This window comes from Macaca mulatta, chromosome 11 (genome assembly GCF_049350105.2).
Source record: "Macaca mulatta isolate MMU2019108-1 chromosome 11, T2T-MMU8v2.0, whole genome shotgun sequence".
NCBI classification, from domain to species: Eukaryota; Metazoa; Chordata; class Mammalia; order Primates; family Cercopithecidae; genus Macaca; species Macaca mulatta.
This window is the reverse complement of record NC_133416.1, coordinates 29,636,971-29,661,239: the sequence shown is the minus strand read 5'-3', so window position 1 is coordinate 29,661,239 and position 24,269 is coordinate 29,636,971. Positions and strand designations below refer to the sequence as shown.

Here is a 24,269-nt window from a genome sequence, read left to right as displayed (position 1 = left end):
GTATCTCCAACCATTTACCATCAAACTTCTAAAGGAAGAAAATAGAACTGCTTTACCTGGCTGTAAAACAAATTATTTAACTGGTGATTTCACCTTAGTTTTCACATACTGCATTTCAGAGGGAGTATCCTTAATGCTACTATAGTGCCCTGTAGTATAAAAATTCTCCTAAATTCAATTCACTCGTTGCAATCATAATGCCCTAGGCTACAATTAAGTCCTTAGATTGGACACTGTATAAACTGAGTCCCTAATGAAAGGGCAGCCACAGCTTCTTTCCTCTCTGAGGCACAGTCTAAAAAGCAAGAAATTCATAGTCAGGTGAAGGTTCAAATCCCAGCATTAACTTTTACTAATTGTATTATTTTCAACCAACATTTATTGCAGATATATACTATGATGCCTGTATGAAGTGCTGAGAACAAGAAGACTGATAAAACACAGTTCCAGCCCTTAGGGAGTTCATGATCTTATGGAGACACAAAGTAGGGAGAAATCAGTGCTTCAAGACGAAGGGTAATCAAAGGTTTAATAGAGGAGGTGATGCCTGAACTGAACCTTGGAGGGGAAGGGGCTATAGTAGGAGTTCACCAGTCAGGTGTACTCAGAGGAGGAAGAGCTGTAAGGCATGAAATACACTGACACACTTAAACATACAGATAGACTGAGTATATTTGGTTGAATGGCAGAAGACGAAGGTAGAAATAAAGACCTTTTCTGTCATGTTAAAAACTTATCCTGAGCATAAATGGGAATCACTCAAGGCTTTTAATTTAGTGAAAACCTTACAGCCATTACAGAACATTTATTGAGTGTTTACCCAAGTACCAGTAATTCTTCTAAGAATATTACATTCTTAGAAGCATTTAATTCTCCCAACCAGCCCTCAAATCCTATCTGATTTGCACTTCAGATAGATTATGCTGGTACAGGGAAGATCGCCAAAAGGCTGGAAGTCCAGATCAGACTAGAGGAAGTAAATCTGCTCAGGAGGCCTTAATAATGAATAGTCAGGGATTACAACCTGGTAGCCTGCAGACTTACTTTGTAAGGCCTGTACTACAATCTAGAAAGTAGAAGGTTAGAAGGTTTCACATGAAAATCCAGGTTTCTGGTTTCTCCTGAAAAGTCTGATCTGTCCACAATGAGCTCTCATTCCTGCCTGCAAAGAGACAGCTGGAGGAGAGCTGCAGCCGGCCCCTTACAATACAACATCCTACCCGTCCACCAACTCTCCATTCCCGCGTGTCCAGACTCATTCACTTTTTATTACCCACATTTTATTACCCACCTGCTTCCTTTACAGCACATTTGAGATTACCGAATAGTGAGGGCCTAATTAAGATAGTAGCAGAAGTGATGAAGAGAAGCCTCAGTCAGCTGGAAAGACTAAAATCTCTAATTATCTCTAAGTTTCAGATTTGGATGACTGGGTAAATGATGTAAGGACAGAAAGGACATCAGTAAGGACAGAAAGTATAAGAAAAGCTAGTTTAAGGCTAGTTTAAGAAAGTTAGTTTGGCCGGGCGCGGTGGCTCAAGCCTGTAATCCTAGCACTTTGGGAGGCCGAGGCAGGTGGATCACGAGGTCAGGAGATCGAGACCATCCTGGCTAACATGGTGAAACCCCATCTCTACTAAAAATACAAAAAACTAGCCGGGCGAGGTGGCGGGCGCCTGTAGTCCCAGCTACTCGGAGGCTGAGGCAGGAGAATGGCGTGAACCCGGGAGGCGGAGCTTGCAGTGAGCCGAGATCGCGCCACTGCACTCCAGCCTGGGCGACAGAGCGAGATTTCGTCTCAAAAAAAAAAAAAAAAGAAAGTTAGTTTAAGACTGATCCTGTCTCAGGATCCACATTTCTAAAGTGGAGATCATAAATGCCAGCCTTATAGGGTTGATATGACACTTTGATGGTGGCAGAGCTCAGGATGAAAGGCCAGATTGCCTGGATCTGAATTTTGGTCCAGCCATTCAGTAGCTCTGTGACTTTAGGCAAATTAAACTTTAAATTTTCTGTGTGTCAGTTTCCTGTTAAATAAATATAATAATAGCCAACTTGTGTGCATGCTTATTACGGTAATATAAGACTTAAAAGAATTCTAAAAGTACTTGTAAAAGGACTGAGATATGTCATGTGTTTGATAAACCAATAAAAAAGAGGAAAATATTTTTAAAGTATCTCCTGGCACATATTAATGCTCAAAAATTATTATTTTCTTCCCTTCCCTGCTCAATCTTCCTGCTCATCCCTCCTGCCTTGGGCTGCTGCCATTATAAGTTAGTTTGTAAATTTAATCTCTAATAGATATCCCCTCTCTCTTCTGATCTTAGCCTACTTCTTTGACAAATTAGATTGCTTTTAATGGAGAGGGGAGAGAAATGTATCAAAAAGAAATATTTAAAGTAAAAAAAGAACTCTTGTTAGAAGCCTTACTAGAAGTTAGTAGTGACTTAGGGTAGAACTAGAGGTAGAAGTGTTCCAGGGAAGAGCTAACGCTTTCTCTCACAAAACAGTGATTCTCATGAGGAAACACACACCAATTGATTAATAATCTCTTTACTGTGTCTGCTGTTAATAGCTTTTGTTTTTATTTAACGTGGCCCTTTCCATGTGGCATATGCCCTGATCATTAGACTAGAGGAACACATTTCATAAACAGACACATTTGAGGGGAAGAGACGATGGAAACTTATTTTAAAAACAACAACATTGGGCCGGGCGCGGTGGGTCAAGCCTGTAATCCCAGCACTTTGGGAGGCTGAGATGGGCGGATCACGAGGTCAGGAGATCGAGACCATCCTGGCTAACACGGTGAAACCCCGTCTCTACTAAAAAATACAAAAAACTAGCCGGGCGAGGTGGCGGGCGCCTGTAGTCCCAGCTACTCGGGAGGCTGAGGCAGGAGAATGGTGGGAACCCGGGAGGCGGAGCTTGCAGTGAGCTGAGATCCGGCCACAGCACTTCAGCCTGGGCGACAGAGCGAGACTCCGTCTCAAAAAAATAAATAAATAAATAAAATGTAGAGGGAAATTTATAGAATTTATAAAGATGAGAATTAAGTAGCCTAGGGAAACTTTTGGAGAGCATGAGAGCATGTTGTGGGGACAGACAGATATTACAGTGATCTAGAGAATCTGGGGCCAGCAGGTTTAAACTATGGCTCTAAATTGTGGGTTTGGATGAGTGAGATGATAGCTAGTACACCCAGAAGGATCTATCCTTCCCTTTGCCTTGGCAGCTGAGCCATGCTTCCATCTATCAATACATCCAGTAACCCAATATCATGAGTTTTCTTCTATATTTTTCACTTTTGTTATAAAGAATATGGGTCAGTAAAAAGTAAGATGAATGATTTTTTAAATAGGGGAATTTAAAGTTTAAAATAAATGTATGCTTTAAAATGTTAATTTTAAAGACATAAATTTAGAAATGGAAAAATAATCCTGTTCACAAAAGTAGCAAGGAGGAGGAGATGGAGTACAACATTCATAAAATATGTAAGAATAATCTTGGCTGCACGCAGTGGCTCATGTCTGTAAGCCTACCACTTTGGGAGGCTGAGGTAGGTGGTTCACTTGAGGTCAGGAGTTCGAGACCAGCCTGGTCAACATGGCGAAACCCCATCTCTACTAAAAATAAAGAAAAATTAGCTGGGCATGGTGGTGCACACCTGTAGTCCCAGCTACTCGGGAGGCTGAGGCACAAGAATCACTTGAACCCAGGAGGCAGAGGTTGCAGTGAGCCAAGATCACGCCACTGCGCTCCTGCCTGGGTGACAGAGTGAGACTCTGTCTCAAACAAAACAAAACCAAACTTTGATTTTAAAAAGTCTTGGCTTCTTTTTTTTTTTTTTTTTTTTTTTTTTGAGACGGAGTCTCGCTGTGTCTCCCAGGCTGGAGTGCAGTGGCGTGATCTCGGCTCACTGCAAGCTCCGCCTCCCGGGTTCACGCCATTCTCCTGCCTCAGCCTCCCAAGTAGCTGAGACTACAGGCGCCCGCCACCACGCCCGGCTAGTTTTTTGTATTTTTTTTAGTAGAGACAGGGTTTCACCGTGTTAGCCAGGATAGTCTCGATCTCCTGACCTCGTGATCCACCCGCCTCGGCCTCCCAAAGTGCTGGGATTACAGGCTTGAGCCACCGCGCCCGGCCAAAAAGTCTTGGCTTCTAATGAGGCAACGTAATCATAGATTATGGGAAGAGGAGAAGAGAAGACATTCAATTAATAGTATTGGAACAACTGGGTATCCATTTGGGGAAAAAAATCAAGTCAGGCATTCATTTCATTCCAGAATGCAAAATAAATTGCAAATGGTTCAAAAGGACAAACATAAAAATTAAAGGAAGGAAAGAATGAAGGAAGGAGGGGAAAAAATTAAAGTTTAAAAAAATTGAACTTCAAAAAAATTAGAGGAAAACATAGATTACTGGACCTTCAGAAGGAATGAGCTTTCTTAAAAGGAAATCATCACAATGAAAACTTGTGCTACATTTCATTCTACAAAAATTTATAATATACATATGTACATACTGCGTATCAAACAAGATTTAAAAAATAATTTGGAGAAAAACACTGTAAAATAACAATGTCAGTTATAAGTATATCTAAAAGCGCCCAGATGCAGTGGCTCACGCCTCTAATCCCAGCACTCTGAGAGGCTGAGACAAGTGGATCTCTTGAGGTCAGGAGTTTGAGACCAGCCTGGGCAACATGGCAAAACACTGTCTCTACTAAAAATGCAAAACAAAAATTAGCCAGGTGTGATGGCATGCGTCCGTAGTCCCAGCTACTCGGGAGGCTGAGGCAGGAGAATCGCTTGAGTCTGGGAGGCGGAGGTTACAATGAGCAAAGATATAGCACGCACTACTGCACTCCAGCCTGGGAGACAGAGTGAAAGTCCATCTCAGAAACAAACAAACAAACAAAAAACAAAGTATATCTAAAAGCATATATTTAAAATATATATATATTTATCAAGTAAGCTCATAGCTTTTTTTGATATTAAAGTTGTAAGGAGACAATAAAGACCCTAATAAATGGATAAATAACACTGTTTGACAATAAATAGGAATAGTTTAAAACACATGAAAAATGTTCAATTTTACCAGTAAAGCAAAGACAAAGAAACTTTAAAATTATGCAATATGTTCCCTATATGAAAGTAGTCACAATACAAGGGGAAAACACCCCCTTAGTGAGGTCTAGTCTGTTAGGAGGTACCTTTCTGTCCACCCTATGCATTTGTGTTAGCTGGCAGAGATGTGACCCTTTCTAACAGGGAATATGGTAATTTATACCAAGAACCACAGAGATATTTTTTATTTTTTTTGACATAATTCCAACTTTAGGAGTCTATCCTATGGAAATAACCAAAATTCCTGCAATGATTTTTTTTTAAATGAAAGCATTATTTAAAATAGCAAACAACTTAAACCAAATGTTTAAAATTAAATGAAATGATTGATGGAATGATGATAGTATAAAACACCACAGCACTGAAGAAAATTTTCCCTGCAAATTTTAACATGGAAAATAATGTTAAGTAAATAAGCAAGATACAAAGTTGTATTTTCAAGTACAATGTGAACTCAACTATACAAACACAGGAGAGGAAGTTAAATTGTGACGAACAAACAGTGTGAAATTATGGATGATTTAAATTTTGTCTTTTATCACACTTTGAATTTTCCAAATTTTCAATAATAGGAAAACCACCATTTTATAATCAGAGAGAAAACATTTAAGAGTGAACCTGGGAGAGTGCTGGACGTTTAGGGGCGGGGGGAAAGGGGAATCAAGTTGCACTTTTCAGCACTCAGAGGTGGTTTTTCAGGTACCTCAGTACTCAAATTTTGTTTCCTATAAACCAAATTCTTAGTTCTGGTTTAGTGGAGGATTACAAAGAACAGCAAAAAAAACAAAAAAAAAAAGCTGGATGTCATGGAACAAAACTCAAGACAAATGAGAAGAATAATAAAGAGAATTTTGAAGAAGTTTTCCAGTCATATCTTACACGTGGACTTTTAGAGCAACCATTTTTTGGTGGCTTATACCTACCTGGGCATATTTACGTAGGCTCAAACTATCACTGTCTTCTCAAATAGCTTTTCCAGTGGTGACTAGAAAGGCCCATATCAAAACCAAAAAGCAGGACTGCACAACTCCTAGCTAAATTATCTTCAAGTCTTATTTAAGGTAAAGGAAGTACTCCTTCAAACTCATACAAATGAGAGAGACAAAATGAATGTTCTAGCTTTAAGGAAGATGCCCACTCCCTTTTACTCTTTCCTTGCCTGTTTTAAGGGAGACAACGCCTGATTCAAAACATCAGTATGCCCAAAATGCATATTTGGAGCTAAAAAGTGAAAGTTTGGTGTGACCAGAGAACAACTGATGAATGGATAAGGCAGGAAAAGGATGAGTGGTGAGAGGCGGGGACACCCTGGCAAAGAGAAGGGGAGAAGCAAGCTTGGGAAGCAGCCCGCACACATAAACCTATACAAAGCTTGGGCAGCTCTGAACACTTGCTTTTCATTTTCTTAAAAGTAAACTTTGAATAGGAACGAGAGAGAGAGAGTGAGGCAGACAGACCAACCAGACACTTGCACACACAATAAACTTGAAAAATAGACTGAGTTTAAGTGAGTATGTAAAATATAAATTTCAAATATAAACTCAAATTTTAATGTTCCCATTCATTCAAAACATTCAAAGCTTCTGCATCACTGAACAGCTTCAGGAGAGAGTCGCAAGCATTTCTCAGTTGTACCAATTCCTTTTTTATTTCTTAATTTTAATTTTTAAATTGCTGTGTTATTTTGTTTGCTGTTCCTTTTCAAATGAAAACCACCCCCTGAAAGAAATCAGACCAATGTTTTAACAACGTAAGAGCCAGAAGCAGCAGTCCTTTGGGGGTACAAAAATTAGATAAGACTAAAATTAAAATATGGTATCACGAAGCTTACAATTTTAAGACCTAAGTAGCTATGAGCTATGTTTGGTTATTTTGAGTCATTTAAACTCTCCCAAGAGACTTTTTTGACCATCACAACTGACCAAAAAAAACTGTTCCCAACTAAAAGCAGACATACCATGTGACTCATCAGACTCAGATACTGTGTTAAACACACAGACCATTTGACTTCCGCAACCATGAGAAAACAGAGAAGGCATCCATCTCATTAAGATACCAGAATACAAAAAACTTTGAGGCAGGAAAGAAATTTTTATGTGGTAATGACCTTTATCATTAATACCTGAACAGCTTACTACCTAAGCAATGAACAGGACCACACTATTTTATTGACTTGTGATCTTTAGAATACAATTCTGGATTATTGGGCAAACAAATCTAGGAGAGGGAAAAAATACCTAAAATGGAATAAAAAGTAAAGTGTAGAGTTGGTTGTCATCAAGGATATCCTGTAATTCAAGTCAGCACACTGGCAAACACTCCCATAAATCAGCTTATAAGTTCAATTCTATTTAGCAACTTTCTAGACTTTACTACAGGTCTAAGATTGCAAATTTAGTTCATCAAGAGGCAAGGCTGGTAAAATCACAAAACTTGAATTCAATTTCAATTACAGAAGGTGGTCACCATTAAGTGATGTACAGACCATCTTATCTGTCATTAAGTGAGAGAGACTATATTATCTAGTCCATCTCCCTCATTTTAAAGAAGTGAAGCCCAAAGACATTTAGCTATTTGGTGGAAAAGCTTGGATTAGACCATGTCACTTAACCTTCAGGTAAAGCTCCCATTCTAGCTGAGAGTCCACAGTGCAGTGACCACTCCAGGACACTGTACTACCCCTGCAGCAAAGTTGGATATCAGAACATTAATAGCCAGGGCTGAGTCCTGGATTATGTAGCATCTAATAGCCCTAACATTGATGTCCATATCTAACACTAAGTCACTGCTTCCCATCTTACAATTACTGATCTGTGGATCAAACAACTGCCTTCTGCCTGCCTTCTTTGGATGACCAAAGAATGACAATTTTATCCCAAACTTGCTGGAAACCAAAATATTATGACTAAATGTTTCTTGAAAGCTATTAAGATTTCAATTACAGAAGTTGATCATCATTCAGTGATGTAGATTTAGCCTGGGACTGTACTTCTAAATATGTATTTGACTCTACCTCTAAATATATATTTAGCTGTGCGCCCCAAAGTTAGGGTCTCAAAATCTTATACAGTGTATGAGGTCATGGGAACTCCTTGTTCAGGACCCTTAGCATGAGGGCAATCTAAGTGTACATGTATTCAGATCTCTGGAATATGCTATAGGTAGTAAAGAATAGAGGGGAAAAAAAGATTTCTAAAATATAAAAATGCACTATTTTCTTTCCAAACTGGATATCTTCTGCCCCATATATAAAAATAAAATGTTTCATGTAAAAATATCCATAAGTATACAAATTGCAAAGTGAAAGTGACCTCACAATCCTACCTACCATAATATCCAGTTTTAACTGTTGAGTGAGAGACTGGAGTTACACTCCCTGGATTTAAATTCTGGCTCTGCCACTTACGAACTGTGAGAACTCTCAGGGTGTCAGCGTTCTTATCTACAAAACAGAGATAACGACAGCATATGAAAATTAATAACTAATGTTTATTGAGTGTTTTATAAAGCATAGGCATTGTTCCAAGCACTTAAAATATATTAACTAATTTTAATCAAGTGACTGATATGTGTGAAAGTCCTTAGAATAGTGCCTAAGACTCAGACAACTGTTGCTATGTCCTTCCAAAACTTTAATGCATAAACACACACACACAGTTTTAACATAAATGGGCTATTAATACAAATAAGTTTTAATACAGCTTTAAAACAAGCCATTGTGTAAACTGCTTTTTTGAAAGGTGTCTACGATCTTATAGACACCTTTCAATATTAATACAAATGGATCTACTTCATCCTTTTTAAGGAGCACATGGTAATAATAGTTGCTAACATATAATGAGTTACTTTGTGCTAGACACTGCGCTTTATGTGTATCATTTCACTTAATCCTCATGATATCCTTAAAAAGCATGTGCCACTCTTCTGATTTATAGAAGACAGAAGTGAGACTTAGCTGGATTAAGTTACTTACCCAAAATCTTACAGCTAGACATGGTGAAGCCAGCTTTTGAACCCTGGCTTCTCTTAAACGAAGCAATCAGGCATACTGTACCTTCTGTTAAGCGCCATAGTTTTAAACTAATGCCCATTAACAGATGTTTAAATGGTTTCTATTTTGGGGGGTATTTTTAGTTATGCTGTAATAAACATCAAGGATCACAGACTATGCACTCTTTCTCTTATTTCCTTATTATATACTTCCAGATGTGCAATTGTTGAGTCAAAGAACATTCACATTTCAAATTCTGATATACATGGCCAGCCTGCTTTCCAGACAGACAGTACCATTAATAGTTGATATAAGAGCACCAACACTAGGCAATGTCCATCTTTTTAAACTTTGTCAGTTTGACAGGTTAAAACAAACAAACAAACAAAAACCTTAGTTTTGCTTATACATTCCCTTTGATTACAATTACTTAAGCCTATTTTTACATTTTTTAAGTAACTATTTCTTTTGTAACCTGCATGATTTAAGACTGTTGCCCACTTTTCTATTGAAAAATTCATTATTTAAGAGATTGCAATTATAATTGAACAATGTAACTATCACAGGCCATTTTAAATAGCTGACATCATACCATAATGCCAATATTTAAATAATTTCAACTTATACAACAGAAGAAAAAGAGTGTGCTTTAGCTCTTGCAAGAACTGTATTTATTACACGAGAAGTAGATATTTTCCTATAAATCAATAGGATCAAATCAAAACTACCATCACCCGACTCAAAAGTTGAGAATGTAAGTAGAAACAGTTTTCCAAACTAAGATTTTCTGTTATTCAGATGTGACATTAAGACTTCATTGTTTATTTATTTGGACCAGCATATACCATTTCTTTTTAAAAATTAATGTCAGTTTACTCTGGTGTTCTGTTTTTGGTTTTGAGACAGAGTCTCCCTCTGTCACTCAGGCTGGAGTGCAATGGCGTGATCTTGGCTCACTGCAGCCTCTGCCTCCCAGGTTCAAGCAGTTCTCTGGTATCAGCTTCCCAAGTAGCTGGGATTACAGGCACTCATCACCATGCCCGGCTAATTTTTTGTATTTTTAGTGGAGATGGGGTTCCACCATGTTGGCCAGGCTTGTCTCGAACTCCTGACCTGTGATCCACCAGTCTCGGCCTCTCAAAGTGCTGGGATTACTGGCCTGAGACACCGTGCCTCGCCTCAATTTACTTTTTGACAGAAAACTTCCCAGCTTAGATCATGATTATCTGGAAATCAACTAAGCATTATCCTTATCTCCGTCCTTATCACCACTGTCGTCGTCATGGATACCATTTATAAAACATCTTCTCTGTGCCAGGCAGTACTGTGTACATTATCTTACATCATCTTCACAACAACTCTATGAGGTAGGTACTATTTCTCCATTTTAGAAACGGGAAACCGGGGCTCAGACAGGTTATTTACCAGAGGCCTCTCAACTCAAAAACATCAGAGCAGGGATGTGAACCTTGCTCACACTAGAGCTGTTGTAATGACCATGCCTACTTTTTACAACCAGAGTCAGTTAAATGAAGCTAAAGCCAAAAATAAGTCTGTAGCTTCCTAAAGGCAACTCAAGAGAATTACTGGTCTTCTCTTACATGATCACCTTATTTATTCTTAGTAAATCTTAAATGGTTTTATAATTCCTTGTTTTAAAGAAACCTAAAAGGATCAACTCGTCTAACCTTCTAACAAAGACAAGGCTGTGTTGCCATGCCAGATTCAAACTGTCCTTCTTGCCCAAACAGCTCTGTACGCTTTTTAAAGAGTTTTATAATCTGTTGGAAATCTATGCAATTATTTCAGACTATTTAAAATATGTGTTGTCTATACTATGCTATCTTCATTTACTTATCTAAATAGGAAAAAAGTATCAGAATGCTTTCTACATGAACAGCAAGACTAACCAACGTTGAGCCAGAATCCTGGCAAAGATGCCATCACAGGAGTCAGGGTTGAAGTCTAGGTTTACGGTGCATCTAGATGGGTTCCCAGGACGCCTGAAGTAGCCTTAGGAGGCCGAAAAGAAAAAGCTCCGCTGGCACAGTCTCCTAATGGTGACAAAGGACTTCCTCTCAGCTGCTTGGCAGCCTTACAATCAGAGCGTTCTTACATCTAACCTAATTATTTCCCACTGAAATTCAAACCTAATTCATTTATTTTTTATTCTCTATAAAAATGAAAAACATTACTAGCAAGTAACTTGCTCAACATCTCACAGAAAATAAAGAAAAGGTAGCTGGAATCAGCACTGATTTTGAGTCTCCTTCATCGCATAGTCAAAAGTTATTTTGCTAAGGGAAGAATTGCTTATCTCCCTCAAGAAAACTGTGAAATTGATTTGAAAACAACATTGCCTTTCTGAAATGTTCATGACTACTATATATCTTAGAATTTAGAAACAGAAACCCTTCATAGTACTTTTAAAGGTCTTCTTGTCAAAATAATAACCATGGGTAACTTTTATCAACACTTCTGTGTTAGGTACAGTACTAAAAGTTTAACATGCATGATGTTCTTTGATCTTTACAGTTCTATAAAGTAGGTGCTTGCTTCCCACATTGACAAATAAGGAAGTAGGATTAGTTAAGTCATCATCCCAAAGACCTACAGCCAGTAAATGGAACCTGTCTCCCTAAGCTCAGAACCCTCAGCTATATGGTCTCTCACCAGACTTTTATTTTTCAAATGTGTAAGCTTCCCTTTTTAGGGTATGTTGTTCTAGAAAACATCAAGTTCTTTATAATGACTTGTATTTTTCTCATCCCTTTCATTATAAACCTTGCATAAAAACAACAACCTCAAGGTTTCACAAAGCTAAAGAGAGTCACACTTAAGAATGTAGCAAATTTTTTATTTTTTTTTTGAGACGGGGTCTTGCTCTGTCGCCCAGGCTAGAGTGCAGTGGCGCGTTCTTGGCTCGCTGCAACCTCCGCCTCCCGGGTTCAAGCAATTCTCCCTGCCTCAGCCTCCCAAGCAGCTGGGATTACAGGTGCCTGTCACCATGCCCAGTTAATTTTTGTATTTTTTCATAGAGACAGGGTTTCGCCATGTTGGCCAGAGGCGTCTTGAATGCCTGACCTCAGGTGATCTGCCTGCCTCGGCTTCCCAAAGTGCTGGGATTACAGGCATGAGCCACTGAGACCAGCCAGCAAACATTTTTTTTAAACTAAGGGAAAAAAATATGCGTACTAAGACTTAGAAGCATGAATGTAAGTATAAAGTTTTTGCGCCAGAAACAGTCCATTTTGAGACTCTGTTCCTTTAATCTATTTAGACATTTATTATCACAGCTAAACCAACTATTTTATTTTCACAGCTGTATAATAAAAAGATGCTCCTTGACTTTCAATGGGGCTACATCATTGCTAAGTCAAAAGTGCATTTAATAGCGGTAGCAGAACAGACATTCCCCAACTTACAATTTTTCAACTTTATGATGGTCCAAAAATGGGGCACATTCAGTAGTAATCATAAGGACCTCCTTGATGGGCTTATATCCCAATAAACCCAAACTGAAGTTGAAAAATCCTAAGTCAGGGACTGTCTGTATTTTGACATCTATTTGGGCAGGCCCCTCCTCTTATGGTTTAAACTATCCAGCCTCAGCTGATTTCAGTTTCAGGGCTGACTTTAGCTACTTTGCCAAGGTATTTCTGCCAGCCAGGGGACAAGTATCCAAACTGAGAGTTAAGGTTTTTAAGGTCCTTTTAAAAAACTGCATCCAAACTTACAGTGTCTGTTACTGATTATAGAAAACAAAATGAGATCTTCAACAAACCTAGTAGATCGTGTTTGCAAGACACTTAGGCTTTCAGGGTGACCAAATAAAGACAAACCTTGAAGAAGCCAACTAAGCTAAAAGTTTCATCGGCTTTAGGTAAGGCTTTAGGTACTAGCAACTATCAATGTACCACGCAATATGATAGTAGAAAGAGACCCAAATAGTAGGAGACATGATATGAGCATGCTAAGATCCTATAAAATTGTCGAAGAAAAAGTTAAAACTAACTCATATAAACAATTAGCACATAAACAATTAGCCTGGGTGGGCCTTTCTGATATAAGCAGGGCTTTAGAACAGGGGAAGATCAGTGTGGGCTGCAGTGTCCAGTAAAAACTAATAGATCAAATGGCTCAGCTCTAGCTTAACTAAATGCCTGGTGGTAATCAAAATTTAGTGACAGCTATTCAGAAGTCCATGTGAAAAGAAACAGTGATTATGTCAAGTTGGTTTATAAATCAAGGCTGGGCTACACTTACAGCCTTCCAATAAAAGGGCAAAGATCCTATAAGAAAGTCTCTCTTAATTGCAGCAACTACTCTAGATCATATGCCTAAACTGTGGCCAGCACTAGATTAACCCAATGGGAAAGCCCCATGCTTTGTGGCTTATAGGTTATTCAAAACCAGAATCTGATCCTACTCTCCTTATACGTGACCTGAAAAGTCCCTCCTCCACTGGACTTGCATCCATAAAAACTCCACCCAGTTTCCTGACATCACGGAAATTTACTAGCCCACTTGGAAGACCTAGTATGTAAGCTCATCTATTTGTGGAAAGAGGCAATTCTTTCCAAAATTACTGAGTCAGAAATTTTTACCAGCTCTAGACTTTTTTTTTAAGGGGGGAAAGTTTTATCTTTTTTTTTTAATTTTACTTGAATAAACAGGATGAGCACTGTACCTCCTTCCAAGGAGCAAAAAATATGGCTCAAATAGCTGGAAAAATTGGTCAGGAGGAACTGGAGTGGAAGCTTGCTTTAAATTTTTTAAGTTATATGCAAACTCCATGGTTATTTAATTTTTAAAGAATTATGAGATAAGACATCTCCATGATTTCTTTACTCATCTGTCATTCGAGAAAACATTACTTAGAGAGGGTAGACAGCTCTTCCTTCCTCAATTATGTCCTTTGAAATGAACAGAAAACTTACCTGTGAGTTGGTTTTAAGGCGGTTTCACTAAAATCAGGGAGTTAAAGACTATTTAACCCTCTGAGGTTCCTTCCAGTCCTCCTACTGCTGTGTGTGTGTGTGTGTGTGTGTGTGTGTGTGTGTGTGTGTCTTGAGATGGAGGTCTTGCTCTATTGCCTAGGCTGGTCTCAAAGACCTGGGCTCAAGAGGTGCTACCACCTCAGCTTCCCAAAGTGCTTTATACTTTTGAAAGGTAATTACTGGTACTTTAAGTTAAACAGAGGAATAAAGCAGGGTGTGAAGTTTTCACACACATGCCTCAGGACTCTATTTCTAATGAGATGATACACTGTAAATCATGAAACACTAATTCACTTCATACCTTATAGCTTTGTATTAAGTGAAATTGGGATAATTTGGTGGGTTGGTGACGTAAATACTTCAAGAGTTGTGAAGATCAAATGAGAGAGGTAAAATGCTTTATAAAAGGCAAGACGCTATGCAACGTAAGGTTATACATGCTTTAAAACAATAAATCTAAATCCAGGATAACAGTTATTTCTGGGAGAGAGGAAAGGGAAGGATTACCAAGGCATCTTAACTCTACCTGCAATGCACTGTTACTTAAAGAAAATCTGAGGCAACAGGGCAAAATAGAGACTTGGTAAAGAGATGCAGTAGACACATGAATGTTCCTTGTATTTTTCTCCATAACTTTGTGTATGTTTGCAATAATTCAAAATATAAACTTCAGTTACTATACTGTAATTTTTATAAAATAGAAATGACAACGATTCCAAGGAATTTTAAAGGTTTCTTATGGATGATTTTTAAAAACTATTTAACCTTATACATAAATAGAGTATCTTGCTTTTTACTAACTAGTATCTACTCTCATTCATATAATCACCATTGCTTTTCTTCCTTGCACCTCCACCTGGCACAATTTAAACAACAAAGCACAACTCTCTCCAGGGCATGTGAACAAAAGGAATTTCTAGGAGATGGGCTCTGCGGAAGTCGTGGTCCTGGGAACAGCTTCACAGAGAAGGAGAAAGCACAGGGACAGGCTGCCAGATTTCTGCAGTTGTGTCTTCAACGGGCTTCGTTATTTTGTTTCAATTATCATGACTTCCCAGAATATCAGAGAAACTCATATTTAGAAGTTTAAAAACCTATCCTGTACATACTAAAATATTTCCAGATGAAATCATACAACATCGAGGATTTACTGCAAAATAACGTGAAGAGGAGTAGGCGTGGGAATAGATGAATCAAGACTGGTCATGGTTTGAGAACTGTTTAAGCTGGTGATGTGCACACATGGGGATACAGTTTACTCTTTCATTTACTTTTGTGTATACTTAAATTTTTCCTTAATGAAGTTTTAAAAAAAAAAAACCTCAAAGCTAAAATAAATGATTTGAATATCAATCTATTAAGTCTTGCACACATTTCAATTTGTTAGGCCTATCCATGGCAAGGGGATCAGGGAGCTAGGCCAGGTTAGTCCTGAGGCACTGTTAGTCAGCTGTGTGCTCTTGTCTAAGTTACTCAGTCTCTTTGATTTTGAGTTTATGGATAAGATATCTATGTTCCCTTTTAGCCATATCACGATTATCGGATTTATAAAACTGGCTTACAGATATTATATCATATAGCAAGAATTGCAAATGTTATAATGGTACACTGTGACCACATGGGAGTATCTTTCATCCCTCATTTATGTATTTGAGAAACATTTAGGGAATGCATACTATGCACCAGGCAGTGTGACATGTGGGTATAATTCAAAGTTAAGTGGCACAGAATCTCTGCCTTCAAGATGCACTCTAATCAGGCCGGGCGTGGGCTCACGCCTGTAATTCCAACAGTTTGGAAGCCCAAGGTGAGTGGATCACCTGAGGTCAGGGGTTCAAGACCAGCCTGGCCAACATGATGAAACCCCATCTCTATTAAAAATACAAAAAAATTAGCCAGGCGTGGTGGCAGGTGCCTGTAATCCCAGCTACTTGGGAGGCTGAGGCAAGAGAATCACTTGAACCTGGGAAGCAGAGGTTGCAGTGAGCTGAGACCACACCCTGCACTCCAGCCTGGGCAACAAGAATGAAACTCCTCAAAAAAAAAAAAAAAATGCAGTCTAATCATGGAAGACAGACACAAACAAATGAACAACAACACAAACTAAGTAGGATGATGGGGTGATGGAGCTGAAAATACCAAAAGGCCTTAGTAGTGTGAGAGAACAAGGAATTTGTAAATAATTTTGTATGAAGGGGTGAGAGAGGAAAGTGGCAGAAGATGAGGGAGGACAGGAAAGTAGGAACCAGATTGAGAAGGACCATGAACGTGATGCCATAGAATTTGGATGGTACCCTGAAAAGTGGTAAGGAAGTCATTTAAAGGATTTTAAGTCTGAGAATGATGTGGTCCAATTTACATTTTAGATTAATTGTTGGGGCAGGAAGGTGGATTTGGTGGTTGCTGGCAATGTTTGAGGAATGAAGGAAGAGGGGAGGAATGGAAAGGAGGTTTACTGTAATTATGAGATAACGAAAATGGCCTACCAGGATATGACTGAACTGGGGCAGGGTTATCAGAGATGACCGAGATACTGTTAGAATGCCTTCTTGGGTTTGGAAGTAGAGAAAAGAAAACATAGTGAGTTATATAAGTAATCATTAATGTACAATAAAGGTTACAAGTTCCTTCCTCAAAGTATAAAAGTGATGAGTTTGGAAATGCAAGTTGTAGGTACTCTACTTTTTCTCCCTCTGTCTTTCAAAATAACATACGAACTGCAGCATTGAACAATAGTATGTATTCATCATGAATGGCTTATGTGCTTCAAGCACAGCATCTATAGGTACTGAATAAATGTGGGTTATATGTGAACGTGATAAATTATTAAACACATGAAATGGACTGGACCTGTTTTCTCTGGTCACGGCCACATAGTACAGATGGTAACTCCCTGCTGGCCAGATTAGTAGTGATTTGATAAAATGCACAAACAAAAAGGATTCTTTTTCAGGTGATTTTTACACCATTCTGTAACCTTTCCCCCCAGATTTGAAAACCGTATCAGCAATGATCCTCACCATCATTTCTTAAAATAATGGAGAGGATAGTTAAGCTCTGGTTACTTAAGATTTAGACACTCCCGACATGTAGACTCCAACAGGACACCTTTTTTTCTTACAAATTACATAGTGTCTTTATCTGAGCTCCAAAAAGGGCCTTTCTTTCTTTTTTTTTTTTTTCTTTTTGACAGAGTCTTGCTCTGTTGCCAGGCTGGAGTGCAGTGGCACGCTCTCGGCTCACTGCAATCTCTGCCTCCTAGGTTCAACCGATTCTCCTGCCTCAGCCTCCCGAGTAGCTGGGATTACAGGTGTGCACCACCACGCCCAGCTAATTTTTGTATTTTTAGTAGAGACAGGGTTTCCCCATGTTGGCCAGGATGGTCTCGATCTCTTGACCTCATGATCCGCCCACCTCAGCCTCCCAAAGTGCTGGGATTACAGGTGTGAGTCACTGCGCCCGGCCCAAAAAGGGCATTTCGAAGAGAAGTATCAGAAGCGATCAGTCAGTCCTCAGTGCCACAAACCATACCTACTTATGTTTCAATTTTTACAAAACAACAGCAATATTGTTTCCTCAAAACACGTTATCTTTAGTTGAATAAAGATAAAAAGGCACAGAAAGGTAGATTATCTAGACAGTGTCCTGCTGTTAATGACTATTATTCTGAAATTAGAAAATTCTGCCTATCTTTTAACCATTACCTCCTTATACTTCCCAGATTTTCTCAGCAGTGAGGCTATAGTATCAAACATCAAAACCTAGAAATCTGATCATTCTATTCCATACCCAGAACTTTATTCAATGCTAACACTCTATGTTATTGACAATAATAAAAATAAGTAATTCATAATAATTAACTATACATTAATTATGTGGTAGGTAATATGCTTAATACTTTATATACATTATCTCATTTGGTTCTGATCCTCACAGTAGCCCTAACAAGTGGAACGTAAGGTTACTGCCATTTTGCAATAGAAAAAAATGGGCTCAGACATGTGTACGTTATAAATGTTATAAAACCAAAACAAGCCTGTCACACTCACTAGCCCAGGACTCCTCACACTATGCATACTACTCTCCCAAGCCATGTGTAGGTGGGCAGGTATTAAAGATTAAAAAGCTGAGGCTCAGGAAGTTGGCAAGCCTTGTCTAGGGTCACATATTTAGAAATGGAGCCACCATTTGGCTCCCAGTCCAGGACCCCTCCCACTCTGCCTCCAATACTGGACCTTCTCAATAAAATAAATCATAGCCATTTACAGGGATCAACAAAGTAGAAAAACTCCACCCTTGTTTAAAAGAAAAAAGATAAACATACAAAATAAGGAAGAAAAAATACCAAACACAAACTGGCTTTGTCAACGTAGCATAAAGGTCATTCCATTTTTGTTTTTCCAGTATTTCTTTGTATGTTTCTTTTACAGTCCACATTTAACTGCCAAAGTTTTCAGTACTTATCAGAGACCTGGTAAAAGGTTAAAGAGTATTTTTCTGTTCCCAACCCACATAGAAAACAATGCCCACAGTCAATCATCACGGAATCTATTGCCAAGTAGCAGGCAGGTGCAACTTTTCTCTGCTGTACTGTGTGTTGGGGGAGGAGAGGTTTTGAAAGAAACATTAAAAACAAACCACATTTGCGGGGATAATTTCTTCTAAGTGACTTACAACTTGTAAGACATTTGGCTGTTGACAAGATGATCCCACCCTTGAATACACGGAAGTTGCACCCAGTCTCACAAAGCAGATTCAGTCGCCCCAGGCAGAAGTCTGGACTTCCCTCCAAGACAAATATGGAATTCAATCTGTGTGATGCCTTGAATGCAGCTAATTAATTTGCAATCCTTTATTATGACCATATAAAGGAGGGAAAAGAGCTACTTTCCCAGTCCTTCCTTGTGGGGAAGTCAAAAGGAAAAAAAAGCATAATATTTAAATCCCATGGCAAAGTTCTTAAACTTTTCCACTAATATACACACCCTAGCTAATTCATCAGCGTAATACCCTACAGCGGATCACCTCAGTACTGTCTTTCCTATACATGCTCGTTCCAATGCTATGCTCATTCTACTCAAAACTGAATGGATAAGAAGCTATAATGTCTCATTCTTTTTGCTTAGCCACTTAACCCTATAATTTTTAGAGTACATGAATTGACCTTAATTCATTTTATTATTTATATTTGCTTACAGCTAAGTAAACAAACCACAGCTGAGTGAAAACTCTATCTAAAAATAGCCAAGAGCCGAAGCAGTAACAGCAACCTAATGAAAACTGCTTTATGAACCAATGAGAGTGTTTAACATCCAAAATAAAGGTTCAGAGGAGGAAAATACTTTTAACCTCACGCCTGTAATCCCAGCAGTTTGGAAGGCCAAGGCAAGTGGATTACTTGATGTCAGGAGTTCAAGACCAGTCTAGCCAACATGGTGAAACCCCGTCTCTACTAAAAATACAAAAATTAGCCAGGCGTGATGGTGTGCGCCTGTAGTCCCAGCTACTCGGGAGGCTGAGGCAGGAGGATCTCTTGAACTTAGGAGGCAGAGGATGCAGTAAGCCGAGATCATGCCACTGCACTCCAGCCTGGGTGACAGAGCAAGCCTCCATCTCAAAATAAAAAATACAAAAACAAAGCTAATGAGTAGACACATTTCAAATACGGTTAGCTATCTCCCAAATAGCTGTAGTCTTTCAGAATGGCTCTGTCTCAACTGGACAGTAACTATACAAGCTCAAAAACCAATTGGGAGTCCTCTGTGGAATATTTAAAACCATTCTCTATTAACTACCCTCCAAACATTTGCATATGGCATATAGGAAACTGAATTACAAGTTATGAATTTTCTGAAATCTTTCAGAGGCCAGCAACCACTCATGAGGAGCCAAAACTATTCATAATGAAAGCCTGATCCACTATACACTTCCATTAGGCAACTCCAGCTCCAAGTTCTGCTCCTTCCTTAAAAGTACTGGATCCCACCAACTACACTGAAAATGTATTTTCCCATTCTCTCATCATCACATTTAAAAAACAAAGTTTTAGGTGAATTCTTCTTTTAAAAACTAAAAATGAATTAGTGTTTCTTCAGATACCAAGTTGATAATATCTATGAATCTACTTCTAAAACTCTGCCACTAGACTGACTGACTTTGAATCCCTAATTCCATTCCTGCTGGCTGTGTGATCTTAAGTTACTACATCTGCCTGTGCCTTGGTTTTCTCACAGATCAAAAGGATTGTTGTGAGTTAATACATGTCATGCACTTAGGGCAGTACCTGATTCATGATATAATTTGAAGAAATTATAATTATCATTATCACTGCTATCGTCACTGTTACCTTTACAGTTACACTGTTAACGTGTCCCTTTTGTCATCCTCCAGTATTCGGAAAAATCTACCAAAAGATAATTAGGATCTCTCCACTAAAGGAAGTAATTCATAGACAGTTTGGTCAGCAAGTTACATATCACAAATAACATCGTAAAGATTCAACTAAACTCACAGTTTAAGATTCAAGCCAGGCATGGTGGTTCACACCTGTAATCCCAGCAATTTGGGAGGTGGAGGTGGGAGGATCCCTTGAGCCCAGGAGTTCAAGACCAGCCTGGACAACAAAGCGAGACCTTGTCTCTATAAAAAAAAAATGTAAAAGGGCTGGGCGTGGTGGCTCATGTCTATAATCCCAGCACTTTCGGAGCCCAAGGCAGGTGGATTACTTGAGGTCAGGAGTTCAAGAACAGCTTGACCAACATGGTGAAACCCCATCTCTACTAAAAATACAAAAATTAGCTGGGCATGGTGGCATACTCCTGTAATCCCTGCTACTCGGGAGGCTGAGGCAAGATAATTGCTTAAACCCAGGAGGCAGAGGTTGCAGTGAGCTGAGATCATGCCACTGCACTCCAGCCTGGACGACACAGTGAGACTCAAAATAAGTAAGTAAATAAAAAAGAATCAATCAGGTGGGTGTGGCGACACACTGGTAGACCCAGCTGCTCGGCAGGCTGAGGGGGGAGGATCGCCTGGGCCTGGGAGGTAGAGATTACAGTGAGCCACGATCACACGACTGCCCTCCAGCCTGGGTGATGGAGACACTGTCTCCAAAATAAAAAATAAAAAAGAGATTCATTTGGATCCCTTCTAGGCAATTGTTGCAGACTTCTGGTAGCTCCTAAAGTCTTAAGATTAAACTTTTGAAATCACAATGCCAAAAACGTTTTGACTTCGAAATAATCACTGTACATTTGGAGAGATGAATATCTACAACTAGGCGACAACACCGAAAATAAAATTGTAGCAGTTTGAACAGGGGATTAAATGGGTTAATTTTTTTCCTGGGGTTCAAAAAAAGAAACAGCAGCAAAAAATGGTACTTAAAAGTTGGCCTGGTGCAGCTGCTCACACCTGTAATCCCAGCAACTTTGGGAGGCCAAGGTGGGTGGATAACCTGAGGTCAGGAGTTCGAGATCAGCCTGGCCAACATGGTGAAACATCGTCTCTACTAAAAATACAAAAACTAGTCAGGCGTGATGGTGGATGCCTGCAATCCCAGCTACTTGGGAGGCTGAGGCTGGAGAATCGCTTGAACCTGGAAGGCGGAGGTTGCAGTGAGCCAAGATCACGCCATTGCACTGCAGCCTGGGTGACAAATCAAATCTCCATCTCAAAAAAAAAAAAAAAAAAAAAAGATTGAAAGTTATGGGTTATGACACAGAACATATACAACATGAATATGCCATGGTTACGAACATGTAGACTATTCAAGATGGCGTATTTTTGAAATAATACAATACCACGTTAAAAAATTAGCATCACAGAATGAAAAATAAGCCACAAACTAGCAGAAGATAATTGTAACACATAAAAACAAAGGATTAAATACAATGGTAATACAATGATAGCTATTCTTACAAAGTTGTTTCTATGTTTCAGGTACTATTCTAAACAATATCCACGCATCTTGAATGCATGAAGAATTCCTATATAAGAAAAACACAAACAACAAAATTTAAAATGAACAAAAAACCCAAATAGGAATTTGACAGAAGAGAAAACATAAATGGCTCATAAACACAATAAAAGATGCTCAACTACAATTCTAATCAGGAAATGAACATTAAAACCCCAAAGAAATACCACTTCATACTCCTAGTTTAGCAAAAACCTAAAAGGCTGTGAATATCTAATTTCATTAAGGAAGAACAATGGGAAAACTGTTCACTGCTGGTGAGGGTATAGATTGGTATAACTGCTTTGGAGAACAGTTTGATGCCACTCAATAAAGCTGAACACACACGTGCCCAATGACCAAGCAATTCCACTCCAGGTACATACTGTAAAAATAAACCTGCATATGTAGAATAGGAGACATAACAATGTTCAGTGGAACATGAAGCTGAGTTGGGAAGACAGCTTGAGGCCAGGAGTTTGAAGCTGCACCAGTAGCTGGGACTACAAGCATGTGCCACCGTGCCTGGCTAATTTTTTGTTGTTGTGGTTGTTGTTAGAGATGAGGTCTTCCTTTATTGACCAAGCTGGTTTCCAACTCCTGGCTTCAAGTGATCTTCCCACTTCTGCCTCCCAAAGTGCTGGGATTACAGGCGTGAGCCACCATGCCCAGTCAAGTTCTGCTTCTTAACCTGTCGTAGATACTTTGATGTTTCATTTTCCTTTATTGTACAGATATACTTCGTATTCTCATCTGTGACACAAGTCAAACTTTTTTATTTTTTATTTTATTTTATTTTTTTTTTGAGACGGAGTCTCGCTCTGTCGCCCAGGCTGGAGTGCAGTGGCCGGATCTCAGCTCACTGCAAGCTCCGCCTCCCGGGTTCACACCATTCTCCCGCCTCAGTCTCCCGCGTAGCTGGGACTACAGGCGCCCGCCACCTCGCCCGGCTAATTTTTTGTATTTTTTAGTAGAGACGGGGTTTCACTGGGTTAGCCAGGATGGTCTCGATCTCCTGACCTCATGATCCGCCCGTCTCAGCCTCCCAAAGTGCTGGGATTACAGGCTTGAGCCACCGCGCCCGGCTAAACTTTTTTAAAAAGTTAACATTTATTCCCTTTAGATGAATGATTGGCAAATTTACGTAATGAATTAATTACTGAAACAATGTATAGATTTCAGACTAGGAAAGTAACTATTTATAAAAGAAAAGCTTAAAACCTGCAACAGAAACAAAATCCTGAAACTGTAAAATTCAGTCAAACTAAAATTTAAAAAACAAAGCAATGATATAAAGTATCATTTGTCCAAATGTGGTCTACAAAACGCTTTTTTCTTAAATACGTCTGAGGAAAAACAGGTTCCAGGAGTAAAGTATGTTTGAAAAACACTGGGTTAAACAACTGAACCTATGAAGGAAGGAACAGAACTTCTCAAGCTCTTGACTCTGGAATCATTTTTACATGGCAATTAACACCATGCTTCTTCTTAGATTTGTAGTTCAGATAAACACAATCTGGGAAACATTTTATAACACAGAGGCCACACCAGATTGAATACTGCCCCCAGGAATGAAATGAAAACAGGAATGGATACTCCAGTAAGAGGTACCCAGATATCCTAATCTTCAGTAGCTGACATAAACCCTGGATAACTGGGATCAAACCCCATAACCAAATACAACTTTTTAGGAACTAAGTGGATATTCACTCTGTGTTGTATGAACATGTGGGCAATGTGTTTCCTACACAGCTTTTCCATGATTTCCCTGAGGGGCAAAAAAAAAAAAAGTACAACAAAAAAAGATCTAGGTGTAATATACAGAATTTCTACCACTGTTAGGGTAATGGTGGACTGACTGGCAGAGGGTCTTAGATGTGACTTAAGTAAGTTCAATAGAAGCTTCCAGCACAGAAATTCATGTTTCAAATTGGATTGCTCAGTCAAAAAGTTTTTGCATTAGACTTCCCCTAATCAAATTAGAAATTATCTAACTTTCCACTACAGTTTTCCCCAGGCACAAGGAATCTGTGAACTGGACCTAAAAAATTCTTCATCATGTGCTTTTATCACCATAGGAAAAGATGCACATTTATTTTAAAAACTTCTCTACACCACTATCATAAACCTTTGCACACACCTATTCCTTTTGGAAGCTAACTTCTGAGTGGCAACAAATATATTCTTAA

General features: G+C 39.0%; 1 protein-coding gene across 6 annotated transcripts in view; it reads right to left on the bottom strand.

Annotated features, from left to right (window-relative positions):
• The window catches only part of STK38L (serine/threonine kinase 38 like), a 78,268-nt gene that overhangs the window by 32,018 nt on the left and 21,981 nt on the right, over positions 1-24,269 (bottom strand). For 3 of the 6 annotated variants that reach the window (XM_077952832.1, XM_077952833.1, XM_015151156.3), the window contains one exon: positions 8,461-8,574. The exons of the other annotated variants lie outside the window; for them this stretch is intronic. The gene's annotated coding sequence lies outside the window, so the exon portion shown is untranslated. The remainder of the gene's footprint in view (positions 1-8,460; positions 8,575-24,269) is intronic. 6 annotated transcript variants of the gene reach the window in all.